We start from the raw sequence: 12152 nt of genomic DNA, 5'->3' as shown, positions 1-12152 counted from the left end.
TTGAGGCTACTCAGAATAAAAATTAGAAATAATTCCATAAATATTAATTTCTATTTTAATCACTCTAAGGATGTAAGTTGTTGAGGATCGTGTTCTATACTATTTCCTCAGGGTCTCTTCATTTTAAAGATTTATTTTACTTTGTGTGAATGAGTGTTTTCCTACAGTCATCTCATGCATTCTTAGTACTCATGGAGACCAGGAGAGAGTGGTGGATCCCTGGAAACCAGAGATACACACAGTTGTGGTTCACCATGTAGGTGCTGGGAACTGAACCTAGATCCTCAGCAAGAACAGCAAGTGCTCTGCTCTGCTGAGCCTCAGACCTTCCTCATCATTATATTCAAATTATTCATCCATTTTCGAGCCTTCCAGATTTCTTCTCAGCTTTTCAACAATTCAGCTGGCATTGGCAAATACTTTTAAAGATGAAACAGGTCAAATACAATGTGAACATTTTGATTTCTCCTGTTTCTTGATTATATAAGTACTCACCTTAAGTCATTGCCCACATTCTAGTTCTGGATGATAGAAAAGTTATTCTAAAGAAAGTTCTCTGCTCTAGTAAGATCTAAAATATTCATATGGGCAGTAAAGGTAAATATGTTGGCATGGCATCAACTCCTAGAATTTTAAAATTAAGAACAATATTTTAGAATCTTATCTTGATCATATATCATTTATATTTATAAGATTATAGAAACAAGTTTACATATAATTAAATGCTAAATTACTAAGAATTCTCATATATTATATCTTGTCATATAATGCAAAAATCATATGTATTATGATTTTGTTTTATGTAAAATCAGATCAAATAGCCATTCACCTAATACACATGTCATTGCCACTTAAGCATCAAAAATCTATTAGGAGAGAGTTAGAATCACTTGGGAAATATCAAGAAACATAAAACCATCTGAATTATGTGGTAAATGCTAATTCATATATGACACTCCTTCTATGATAACTCCTTTAGTTTCTGGAGTGGACATGAAGAGACAGTTCAGAGAAAGGAGTGGAATTCGCTTTGTGCCTATTCATTTTCAAGTTCTGACAGGAACGTTCCTTTTCCTAATCCACTAGTTATTTTCTATAGGAGACGATGGAAATGAAACATAAGTAGTGGCAGTCTCTTCACGCATTGGAAATTTAACCCCCAAACGCACATATTAATAGTAATTGGAGGTAATTGGTTCAACAGTGAATAAATAGCTTAGTGGATTACTACTTTAAAGAGTTAATGTAACCATGACTTTGTTTAAAAGGTGAGCACTCCCTGGCAGGCTTGCTCTGCCTTGCCATGATATATTCTCTACAAGGTCACATGCATCAAAAATGCCCTTAACACAGTATGTGTCATGTGCTTAGACTCCCGGGATGGCCAGGAAAATGAACAGTTTTTATATGTTACTTAATCCCAGGTATGCATTAATAACAGTATAGTATGGGCAAAAACAAATACCATTTCCCATCAGAAAAGTCTTACCATAGAGTTTCCTGTTTCATTCTTTTTCTGATCTTTCAAGGAAAATGAATTTGTACCCTTATATCCAAATGAAAAATATTATGAACAATAGTTTATACAGGTGCCAACAAAGTTTTTTGTATTTTTTATATATATTCAACATCAAATCTCTAATAATTTTGATAAGTGAATATATATAAATTGAGAGAAGTCACAGACAATCTATTAATGGATTGTACAATCTATTGATTTTTTAAAAAAATAAATGTTAACTGTAAGATGAGTCGGATAGCAATCCTGGAAATTTTATATCAATATCTTCCCAGAACTCCTTGCAAATATAATCTATATCAATGCACATGTATTCCTAGGGGACTTTCAAAGAGAAGCAGATTTCTCTTCTTGTTTGTTTTACACAATAAGCCATTGTACTTGCTTTGTCCTGCTTTCCCAGTCTCTCTTTCTCTTCTTTAGCCAATGTTTGATCACAAGTGGTTATCATATTATATTCACATAAATTGTTCCTGAACAATCTTATGGTTCAACACATTAACCTGTTGGAGAGGACAGCTTGTTCGTCCCGGCCTCCCAGAACAAAATTAATCACACAGAAACCATAGTATTTAAATCCCTTATTGGTCAATTAGCTCTAGCTTCTTATTGGCTAAGTCTTACATATTAATTTACCCATTTCTATTAATCTGTGTACTGCCACATGGCTGTAGCTTACTGGATAAAGTTCCTCTGTCCATCGCTGGCAAGAATACTTGGCTTCTCTCTGATTCCACCTCTTTTCTCCCAGCATTCAGTTTATTCTTCCCTGCCTCCCTAAGTTCTGCCCTATCAATAGGCCCAGAGAAGCTACTTTATTAACCAATGGTATTCACAGCAGACAGAGGGGAATTTCACATCATCTCCCCTTTTCTGTTTAAATAAAATGGAAGGTTTTAATTTTAACATAGTAAAGTTACATATAACAAAACAGGTATCAAGCAAGAATTATACTTACAATATTTATATCTACTTTATCTTTTATCATAACTAAGGAAAACTGTAACTATAAATTCTTCAACTCCATCAAAGACTCCAGAAATATATAATATTACCTAAGTAAACAGGAAGTGCATTGTAAGCTACTTCCAAAACTCTAGAATTGACAGACATCTCACTTCCTGGACAGTTGCCCAAAGTTCTTCTGTATCATTGAGGCATCCATCTTCAGCCTACAGACCCATAGTATCTAGAAGACTTTTCCACAAAGCAGAAAACTTCAAAGGCAGTTCTATGTATATTGGCAGTTTGTCAGTCACTTTCTTCTGTGTCCTGTAGTATGTCTGGCAGTCTCTTTTGTGTAGCAGGAATCCTGAAGGAACATCTCACATTTAGGCAAGTTCAGCAGTCATTTCTCTGTGGATCCTGCATGTCCAGTTCATCAAACAGCACTGCCTCCTTGCCTTACCCAGCCCAGCATGGTGGAGCTTCTTGCCTCCTCTAAGAGGCATGCACAATTCCCCATCTCTAGTCACAAAGCTGGTCCATGTTGCCACCAAGCAAGCCATAGCACATTGCTCACAAACCCCATTCAAATACTTGGCTTCCTGAAAGAGCCAGAGGTTGCACTGGCAGCATGGCCCAGAAAGCTAGCATTCCAAAATGGCCACGGCTTTTTTTTTTCTGCTACCACTGATTCAGGAAAACCTCTATTAAGGGAACCGTAGCATGCCACCAGCAAGCAAAGCCCACTTGGAAAAAAATGCAGCTAAACTTTGTTTTTTAGTGTCTAGAATTCCTTTTCAAGCCCTCTCAGTTTTTATGTGGATTCAGTCTACCACTTTGGTGCAAATTTGTGCTAAGGAGGTGGCTACTTGTTGGTTCCTGCTGCCCAGAACTGAAATAATCCAACAGAAACTATATTATTTAAATCACTGCTTTCTCCTATTAGCTCTATCTTCTTATTGGCTAACTCTTCAATATTAATTTAACCCATCTTTATTCATCTGTGTATCACACATGGCTATGGCTTACCTGATAAAGTTCCAGTGTCTATCTCTGGTGAAGCTGCATGGCTTCTCTCTACTCTATCTCCTTTGTCTTAGCATTCTAGTTAGTCTTCCCCACCTACCTAGGTTCTGCCCTATTAATAGGCCCAAAACATCTTCTTTATAAACCCATGATATTCACAGAATGCAGATGGAAATCCCACATCATTAACCCTTTATTTATTTGTTTGTTTGTTTTGAATTTTAAAATATAAAGTCTTGCATGGACTGAAACCCATGAAGAATCCATGAAGAAACTGTTGACAGGGTTGTAATTAAAAGAATGAATTTCTCCCCAGACTCACCAAATCTCTACACTTCAGTGTCTCCTTCCAACAACCAAAGGTGTTTTACATCTTCTCTATACTTGAAATAATATTTGGAGATGTAGGACTAAACCCACTTCTTACTATGTTATGTAGATGGGGGTAGGCATTAATTTTTATTAAATTTATTTTTTATATGGTTTTAAAAGTAAGATCATTTAGATGATTATTCAGATGCTCTTACTTTAAAATCTTCTAAATGAGACCAAGTTGTTGAAATTATGTTTTCTTTGCGTATGTTAAATAAACAAAGTCATTTAAATATTTTGACCTTCTCAATTTGAAGTTTTGACTTGTCAATCTAATCTTCCTTAGAGACTAGTGCTGTGGTATGCTGAAATGTTGCTTTCTCTAACATGGAATTATCTTCTACTCATCCAATCCCTTTAAATTCCTTCAAAATTTCCTTTGCAGTGGAAAACAGTGGGGAGTTGTGTCCCTAATGCCTAATTCTCTCTTCAGAAGAGAATGTTCCTAGGTAGTGGCAATGGCCATAGAGCAGATCTGGTCAATATCATTCTGAAGATGATAAGGATGATATAATGACCACAATCAATACTGATTACTTCTCACCTATCAGACCACACACACACACACACACACACACACACACACACACACTTACTTGGCAAGGCTGAAGCTCTACGGTAAATTATTTGAACAGAGTAGTACTGAAGTGTGCTAGCGTGAATCATTAGATAGGAGCCAGGTGTCAATCTAGTTCTAGATGCTCTGACTAGAACCACTCATAATCTCCTGGGAGTCAATTCCTAATAATCCTGGCTTGTTATTTAACTCAACGGCTGCTTAACACAGAAATGAGAGTCCTCTCTCTCTTGAGGATTTTAGGAGCTGAATTTTTCATTCTTTAGAATGAGTCCCCTGGGAGACAGATTTTTCTAGAAAGTATATGACATATGCAGTTTTAGGGAATATTTTTTTTGAAATTCTGTATCATTTAAAATATTTTTCTTCCTAATCCCTCAAAGAAGAAAACCATGCCTTACCAGTGGCCAACACTGATAGGATACATTCCCTCACACTAGAAAATTCATGGGCTAGATAAATTTTAAATGAAAATTGTTGTGTTGAGAAAGGAAATGACACTAATAACTAGGTGTGTAGATCTTTTGCAAGTGTAGATATTTCTAATTCTATGCCTTCAACAAATAATTGGGTTGTCAGTTGATAAATCATAATGTGCCATGTTACCTATAACTTAGGTATTCAGATACTTGAACTTCTTTCTCCTTAAAAATCAACCCAATTTTTTTATTTACATAAAATTCCTTAATCCTTACACATATGGAAATTAGAAAAATAAAAATAAAATTGTCTCATTTTACAACAAATACTATCTGACTATAGATCTATGGAAATAAAACCACCCATAGCTCATTAAAAGATGCATTTCTAACAATTTACTTTTGAAATGTAATGTTTTTTCATTAAAATTTATAAGCCATTATTTGGTTCAAACATTTCTTAGAGTAAGTAAGCTGATCCTGAGCCCATGGCTATGGGAAAGCACACGCACACTTTTCCATGTAAACAAATTTTTCTCTGTATTTACTAAAACTTACTGACAGGAAAAACATTCCATGGACTCTTCAGACTCTAGCTGCTTCTGTACTTTAATTAGAAGAAAGGTCAATTGAAGAGCATTGCAGAAACTTGGTGAAAACAAGATATGAGGTTTGATTGCCATTTTGACATTACTTCATTTTTACCATGTTAGTCCAATAGCAGCCCATGAGCAAACCACTAACATTGTCTTCGTCAGTCAGCATCATTTCCACACAGATATTAGGAGAAGCCAAGTACAGTAGTGAGAATATGTGTTCTTTTCTCTGTCACCTAGCACCTTTGTGGGTTGACACCAAAAATATCCTTCAGCCCTAAAACTCCTAAAGTATTCTTGCCTTTGCCAGTAACATTAATGAACTCATATTGCAAACTGTACCATTTGAACATTTCACACATCAGGTTCCTTTCCACCACTTGACATTGCTCCTGTTAGAATCCCCTCAAAGGCATACTACTGACACTGTGGCATTGCAGGCAGAGAGACTCCTCTTAAAGAGTTGGAAACTAAAATTAAAAGACTTGAGATCAAATTAACTTTGCCTAAATTAGCTACTGCGCTTCAGAAATAGCTATTACTTACTTAAAGGCATTTTCTCTTTTATTATTGGAGATGCTATCTGAATCTCAGTACATTGAAAATATGTCCTTAGTAAGACTAAGAGAAAAAGCATTTTCTTAAAAATAAAATTCAGAAGAATAGTCTTTCGTTTTACTTCACAAACTTGGTTTCAGAAATGATGTGCTTATTGTTTTTTTTTTTTGTTAAACTCGTGTAGTTATTTAGTGAGATTGTCTGGACAGAGTAAAATTGTACCAGATGGCATTAATTAGACATGAGGAAATTATTCAAGGTTATTCAGTATTAGTCAAGTCCGCTACGTTCAGGAATGACTGAGCTCCGCTCGGTTCTGATAATATGAGGGAAAGGGGTGCTGTGGAGGTCTATGAACTTGATTAGGCCATTTGTGTTTGCTAACTGGTGCTTAGGGAAGCTAGATCCTATCATCCCAAAGAAGACAAGGGCTTTACCTTTGCTGAGGATGACATTTCAAAGGAATGGTTACTAGAAAAACATTCCTGGGCTGTAAAGTTGGTCAGACGCTAAGGAAAAATTGACAGCTCAAAGGGGCAGAGAAAGCATTTAATCTACAGTTTTTACAGTAATGCCCCAGGAAAAGGGAGGTCAGGGTCTTCCCTTTATAATCAAAATGAAACCTGTATGAAGTTTATTCCAGGTGAAGGTTAACCTTAAGACTGTCAGTCATAATGTCATAATGAAGTATGCTGAAAAATCCTGATACGTACATATATATACACATAAATATGTATAAATAAAAGCACATACACATCTATACACACATATATACATATGTATAATACATATATAGATACATATATAAATAAAAGCACACACATTTATACATATGTATAATATACATATAGATACATATGTGTATAGATATGTGTGTGTTTTATTTAATATTAAAGAATTAAATAAAAGAACACACGTGTGTATAGATATGTGTGTGCTTTTATTGAGAATTGAAATTGCATTAATGTTCCATTGCCTTTAGCAATATAAATTGTATCAAGTGCATATATTTTTTATCGTTGTTTACTGTGGAACATAGAGGTACCCTTTGGCCCACGCTGCATACACTTTTAATTTAAAAATATTTTATAACCATAAACCTTTCAATTGTTTGGAAGCCATTCACCTAGGTATTTAGCGCTGGGTTTCAGCAGTACCTGGGACCCTTATATTATAAATTGAGAATGATCATGAAGCTAGAATGGATTTATATGTTGAACTCACTGTAAGACATGTCCATGAAAAGATTTTGAGCTGTCTGGTAGATATGTGCTTCATATGTTGTCATACAATTCCACACCTGAGGTAAATGCTGTTCACTGAGTCAGAGATAAGATGCTGACCCCTAGCCTTAGATTCCCAGGGCCCACAACAATACACATATTTTTGTTAGTACCACATTGAAATTTCGCATGCAGTAATGCTCGTCTATGTTATTAAACTTTTCAATCTTGTGATTCCTTTAGTAGGTTAATAGTTTTTAGTTAAATTCCATGTAATTAACGTGTAATATATTTCTTTCCATTTTGATTTACTTCTGATGACTACCTCATGCCAGTCAAACAAGGACATTTTAATTCTTAGCATCTATGTGCTGAATACAAAGACAATCAAGTTGTAAAAGAAATACTGCTATAGTTTAAATAGTAGTTGACCCTCCTACATCTTGATAGTGAAAGACTTCAGCACCCTATTCTCACTAATGGACAGGTCATCCAGACAAAACTAAACGGAGAAATACTAGAGCTAACAGATTTTATACACCAAATGTAGCTAATAGATATCTACAGAACATTTCACCAAAGCACAAAAGAATATACCTTCTTCTCTGCAGGTCATGGTACTTTCTCTGAAAGTGACCACATACTTGGACACAAAGCAAGCTTCAACAGATAACAGAAAACTTAAGTAATGCCCTATATCCTATCATACTACTAGGGATTAAAGCTAGGTATCAACAGAAATCAGAAACTTTTCAAGCCTGTGGAAATGCAACAGCTCACTATTGAATAAAAAATGGGTCAAGACATAGATAAATAAATAAATAAATAAATAAACTAAAGACTTTCTATAATCAATGAAAATGAACACAACACATACCCAAATTTATGGTATACAATGAAAAGAGGAAACTAAAAAGCACTAAGTGCCTGAATAAAGAGAGAGAGATATCATATTAGCAACTTAACAGCAACACCTGAGAGCTCTAGAACAGAAAGAAGCAAATACACCCAAAAAGGAGTAGATAGCAACGGATAATCAAAACTAAAGCTGAAATGAATAAAATAGAAACAAAGTGAAAAATATAAAGATAAATAAAACAAAAAGTTGGTTCTAATTAAAAGATGGAGAGAAATTATCTGAATAGAATCATAAACTAAAAAGGGAACGTAACAGACACCAAGGAAATCCAGAGAATTATAGTGATATATTTTTAAACTAAAAAATTAATTGTACAATCTAAGAGAAATGATTAAATTTTGATAGGTAACACTTACCAAAGTTAAATCAAGATCAGATAAACAAATAGACCTAGAACCCATAGTGAAAAAGAAGCAGTCCTTAAAAGTCTCCCAACCAAAAGGAACCTAGGGTCAGATGGTTTTAGTGTAGAATTCTAGCAGATTTTCAAAGAAGAATTAATGCCAATGCTCCTCAAATTGCCTCCCAAAATGTAAACTAAAAAATTCCCTAAAATGTTAAATTCATTTCATGAGGCCACAGTTACTCTGATACCCATACCACATAAAGACTCAAGAAAGAGAATTACAAGCCAATTTCCCTTATGAATACAGAAGTGAAAATAGTCAATACAGTACTTAAGACCATAATCCAAGAACATATCAAAAAAGTCATTATGATCCAGTATGCTTAATCCCAGAGATGGATCAATCCCAAATTTCCATATATTGAACTAGAGGCCTCCATTTGAATGAGGAAGTGTAAATTATCAAATGGGTAAGAGAAGCCCACACAATGGGAGAATCTGCCAGGTATACATCTGAATGGTGATGGCCTTAACTCATCAGTGACTCGGAGACTCAGAAACTATCCTCTTTGTGGGTTCCCATCATTAAATCACAGTCCAAGCAGTGTGTGATGACCATCTCCTTTCCTACCAACAGAAGGTAAAGCAACAAAATACTACACAGAGATTTCTCAGGCTGCCTCTGAAAATGGTGCTCAGCATTCCTGCCCATACCCCACCAGGCAGGCACCCTTAAAAGCAAAAGGGCCGTTTCAGTGGTACAGCTGTTTACACAGGAGGAAGACGAAACTCAGCAACTGTTTCATCTGTTACATCGGCATTCAGGTTTATTTTAGGAAAAGTTCTAGATTAGTAACCTATGAAAATCTACAATCAGAATAACTCACTTTCTTATACCATTATATATGCTTGTCAACATGAATTTGTTATTCAATTTTGCAAATAATCCTCTCAGTCATTCGCTGTGAGAACTGGTTTTCTACTCTCTTCTGGACTCTGATGCCAATCTAAAATCAAGATATCTATAATCAGAAATACTTGGATCCAAATGGAAGTCAGTTACTAGCAGTATAGTCATGAGTAAATTATGCCACCCCACTGAAGTTATTATTTCATCTATAAAATAGCTATAATAGAAAAATGAGATGATATTAAATGCTTAAGTGTCAGGTTATTATGTTAATGCTATCAACAAATCCATCAGGAGTTTATTTCACTGTCCAAATCTACAGATGAGAAATCCAAGTGACCTTGCTAACACAGAGTCATGGTTTTGACCTAGATATCTATGATTTTGCTTTCTGAGACCCCACACTTTGCCCACTTGGCAATTCTATTTCCAGTATAGCACATACTCACTAGGATTGTTGTGAACATCAAGTTAAAACTACAGAAATACGTTAAAGAACAAATTCTGATGTGTCTGATAAATTAAAAAAATAAGGCTATAGAGATTATTATATCTAAGATTATTATAACTAAGATTATTGTATCTAAGCCATGCCATTTGGCTAGATTTTTCACCATCCCAAAGATAAACTGACCCACTGGAATAGAAACATTCACAGGTACTTCACACATATAAAGGACTGCTTTATTGTCAAGAGGGATCCACATTGTGGCTGCTCCCATTCCTCTCATTCTTACTATACCGTCTCCAAGGTCCATGGTGACAGTTTTTCACAGCCCTTAAAACATATGCACTAGCATTAAAAATGCTTTAAAGAACTCACTCAGCAACATTCCAATTTGTTCCAGGAACACCCGTGCAGAGCAAAATGTGGCAGACGGAGTTGCAGTAGGAGAGATTAGAAATGACTCGTCTATAAAAGGTGACTCTGCAACCTTGAAATGGTGCCACTGGGGGTAGTGTGCATGTGGCACTCACGCCCATGCCAAGATTGGTAATTACTAAGCACATGTTATAGAATATAATTTCCTGCTATGGGAGAAATCAAAACTTCTGTGTCTCTTAGCTCAAGCATGGCTCACGTCCCTTTAATGTGCAACAAAGGTAGCATGCAATCAATTTTCCATGTTACCCCTGAGTGTCACACAATGGCATGGAAATGCCCAACAGAATCGGTGTACCAGCCACAAACAGAAGGTATATCACACAGGACAAATGTGTCTAGATTTCATTCCCAGGGAAAAAGCCCTTGCATTTCCTTAGGGAACGAACAAAACTTTTTAGTGGCAAGAAGCAGATCTAAAAATAAAAATCCTCCCGGAGAATACATCAGGAACAGACAGCACTTAAGGGCTTCGGGTTTGGTTAAAGACGGAGCCCTGTTTCAAAAGTTAATGAGATTTCCTTATCCTTGGTAGTCTAAGGGCAAATGGAAAAGATAAGCAGAGATCTTGATAATCTGGGGTTCTAGAACCCATACCTGAAGAGAATCTGTCATAGTCTTCTGATGTCCATTGAATATGTGACTCTCATTCCTTAGCACCTGCCACATGAAAGTGCCCTGATGGCTTGAAAAAGTTAAGCCTTTTAAATAAATGCCTCCTCTCCCTTTTTAGGAGAAGCAGAGACCGTAGTTAAACCTCCCAATTAAAGCGAAGCTAACTTCTATCTTCAAACAGAGCATTATGCACAAATAATCTTCCCTTTTAGCCTAGAAAGTTCTTCTTCCATCCATTTCTACAGAGTCCTAGGTACAGCAGGTCAACCAGAGTTCTCATCAACCTGAATTAAATAGATCAAAGACAGAACTACACATGTCTCTTCCATTTACCAACCTCCCCCTTCAGTTTCCATTTTTCAGTTGTCATTTTAAAATGCAAGATGAGAAAGAGAAAATGTTAACCTTAAAACATGAAATGGGGAGAATTCATCTGGTAAGAAATTAATTATCCACTTTCACCAATTTGTGTCATAAATATCAGCTTCTCACAGGCTGACTGAGCTTGTTGTTTTCAGTGACATTGACCCCATCTGCAGCTGACATCCCTGGACAGAACAGCACATAAAACCTGGGTGTGTTAAAGGCCTTGGAGGGAAATAGCTCAGGCACAAGGAGGTTTCAATGGTGAGAAGAGGATCTCCCTGAAGGTGTGAGCTTTCACAAGGAAAACAAAAGCAGAAAGCACTTCAGGGCAAAGGAGAAATACTTTGGAAGATTGAGTGGAAGGAAACCTGGCAGCCAGGTCAATGTAACCAGGGCCAAAGGGTGTGTGTGTGTGTGTGTGTGTGTGTGTGTGTGTGTATGTGTGTGTGTATGTGTGTGTGTAGGTGATAACAGATGACTGAAAGGGAGGCTTGAGGTGAGCACCACAGGCTCTTGGAGTTTTGAGGATGTTTAGATTTGCAGTCTTGTTATTTAAAAGAGAATGAACTGTAGTAGATCTAGAGGGCAGTTAGGAGGCTGTGAGTAGTCACAAAGTTCTTCACTGCAAAACTAAGTTCCAGTGCTGAGATGACCCAGCAGTCAGGAGCCCTGGATTAGATTCCCAGCACCCACAATGAGGCTCACAACACTCAGTAACTCTAGCTTGACGTAGGCATCACCATTTTGTTTCAGTTCATCAACAAGCTCCTTCCAAGATAGTGATGGTTCTTGATTCTTCTGAAAGACACACTTTGCACCAGGCAGCCTGCACCCATGCCCTTATTTCCATTTTCAGCCACAAGAGCCTGACTGACCAG

The sequence above is a fragment of the Microtus oregoni genome, unplaced genomic scaffold (assembly GCF_018167655.1).
Source record: "Microtus oregoni isolate MIOR12 unplaced genomic scaffold, Mior012 000009F_ref0000495, whole genome shotgun sequence".
Classification (NCBI taxonomy): Eukaryota; Metazoa; Chordata; class Mammalia; order Rodentia; family Cricetidae; genus Microtus; species Microtus oregoni.
This window is presented reverse-complemented; position numbering follows the sequence as displayed.